The sequence below is a fragment of the Coturnix japonica genome, chromosome 2 (genome assembly GCF_054131305.1).
Source record: "Coturnix japonica strain WE chromosome 2, WE-NBRP24, whole genome shotgun sequence".
Lineage (NCBI taxonomy): Eukaryota > Metazoa > Chordata > Aves > Galliformes > Phasianidae > Coturnix > Coturnix japonica.
In genome coordinates, this window is record NC_140664.1 from 124,567,056 (window position 1) to 124,569,640 (window position 2,585).

A 2,585-nucleotide genomic window follows, 5' to 3' on the forward strand; every position below is an offset into this window, starting at 1 on the left:
GCCTGTCTTGATGCAAACAGGGGTGTACTAGTTGTGTGCCCAGAGTGATCTCAGGCTCAGTGGCAGCAGGTGTAGGAGCTGAGGACAGCGGGGCACAGAGGTGATTGCAGATGAATGGAGGAAGAGCCACTTTGTGTCTCTGAGCATTCAGTTGTAGAAGTATTGGCAGAGGCACTACCTGCAGCTTAACTGAGGACTGGAAGCCTCGTCCCACTGCCCAGACATCCTTTGGGACCTTACAGTGGGGACACCCGACACAAAGTTCTCTCTGAGAGGAGAATCAGCCATGTACAGTCAGTGTTTTACCTGATAACCTTCACTTTTCCTCTCTTGGATTCCTTTGTTCATCTCACCAGCAGATGGCGCAGTTTCTGGCACTAGAAGCGGCTCTAAGGATAAAAGAAAAAGCTTCATTTCCCATGCCACACACACACACATACACACATTATTCCCAGAAGAGTGCTGCCTGCTCCCCAGCACCCTGTGGTGTGAGAGGTGCTGCAGGATGCTGCCCTACACGCACACTGCAGCTCACCACATGACCATGTAGGGGAAATAACTGTGGCTGATAGACACAAATGTCAAAACTGTGAAGTGAGTGGTAACAACCACTGTGCCAGCAGTGCCAGGCCTGCCAGCATTGCTTCTGTGCCCACCAGTGGGGGCAACACAGCACACAGCAGTGGCTTCCTCCCTCCTGCCTGCTTGGCCTGGCTGGTCTATGGCCACTGTGACCACAGGCCCTGCCTGTTGGGTGGCCACATGTGGGGTGTCTAAAACTTCAAGCTCAGAGCTCTGCATAAGGCCTGGTGGTGGCCGTGGCTCTACAGAATTTGATTCAGAAATCATAGTTTTGGGGGGCAAGTTATGCACAAAAAGCTTTTTTTTTTTTTTTTTTTTTTCATTGTCTGAGAAGGGGTACAACTGTTCCATCTGCATCACTGCTCACAGGGGAATAGTCATGGATGGAATCATCCCACTGTGCCTGCAAAAGCACTGCCTGTGCCCACTTGTTCCCCTGGAATAGTAATGCTTGCTGCAGGGCCTCTCCTCCCTGAAAATAGATGAGGCACTGCCTCTCAGCTCACTGCCGACATTGCCCCTCGGACGCAGGATTACCTTATCAGCAGCAGCCAGATGGAGTGTATCAGGGCCCTGCCAGTCATCCAGCACCTGTTGATCCTACACAGCAGCCAAAAAATTAATTGCTTTAGAAATGTAAAAGCTACAGCCTGAAATCATGAAAGAAAGATTAAATAGAAAAAGTGGGGAAGGCTGGGAACTTTCTTCCTGATATTCGTATCAGTGTCAGCACATTTTGGAGGATGACTTACGCAGCATCTGATGCAGTTTGCGAGTGCAAGAGAGGTGGAGACCCCAGAGAGCAGATATTCTTGTCAAGAAACACCTATTTAGTGGCTACCAGTCGAGTTCAATTTGCATATGTTTAACTTGTGGAGATAAGAGCAAATGCAGAAAGCTGTCAGAGGGATGCTGCGCAGTGATGCTGTTATCAGGGTGCCACTGCCTTCACAGAGAGCTCCCAGCACATGGCACCGGGCAGGCTGTGCTGTTCACCAAGACTTGATGTGCCATGTAATGTGAATAAAAATGTTTTTCACTTCCCTGTCATGGTGATTCCCAGGTGCCCAGGCTATGAGCATAAGCTTGCTGCATTCTCTGCACAACCACTGCAGCATAGAGGCAGAGGTCTGTAATTATGTCCTGCCCCACACCTGGCAGCATCTCTCTGACTATTCTGCACTTTACTTGGCTTTGTACATGCAGCTGTGCCAGCCAGGCACACCAGGAGGCAGTATAGTGGCTTTTAGCCATTTGGAAATGCCCACAAACAGGGCAGGTTGGGAGGAAACTGTAAACCTTTAGTTTGGAAATGTCTTTGCGTTCTCACTCCCTGAAACTAACTTTGCATACTTATCTGTGTTATGTTGCATGATGACTGTCCCATACCAGTCCTTCTACAATCCTTTATTTATGGACAGAAAACGGAAATAGTGCTGTTGAGAACAGCAGAGGTGAAGTTTACAGAAGAATGTAAGAGCATTGCTAGAAATAAATAAGGGTCAGAGATTGGGGACAGCTAACAAAATCAGCCTACCTTCATGCAAATAAAGGACCACTTTCTGAGCATCGTTTTACATGCTCTGTTGTAAGTGAGAACATCTCCTTTTTCCTCAGTACACGAAGCCTTTGGAAGTTGGGGATAATGCTGCAGGAGGATTTTATGTAACTGTCACCAACAGGAAATATTACTCACACATGTTGCAGCACTGGTAATTGAGTAGTGGTGTTAACCTTACTGGACATGGGAATGCCACTGTTCATAGTGCCGAACCATCAGATCAGCCCCTGGACCATTTTCAATAGGTGGTATTAGGGCTCTCTCACCATCCACCGTCAGGGGGCTGTTGGCAGAAGCTAACATGGGCAGCTGGTGGTGGGCATCGCCTGCCTTCTTTGATGCATTCAGAGCTGGGATAGTAAGGAGAAATCTGGCTCAAAGATATCTAAGAATAGAGAGAGGTTTACATAGGAAAGAGCTATATGACGCTTCCAAGAAAATC

At 48.1% G+C, this 2,585-nt stretch overlaps 1 long non-coding RNA gene across 1 annotated transcript; it reads right to left on the bottom strand.

The window, feature by feature from the left end:
* Positions 1-244: 244 nt before the first annotated feature.
* LOC146762147 (uncharacterized) lies at positions 245-1,713 on the bottom strand. Its single transcript, XR_014943729.1, has 3 exons — positions 1,335-1,713; positions 1,120-1,182; positions 245-389 (listed from the first exon to the last, which is right to left on the bottom strand). It is a non-coding gene; the product is annotated as an uncharacterized LOC146762147 (long non-coding RNA).
* Positions 1,714-2,585: the final 872 nt, after the last annotated feature.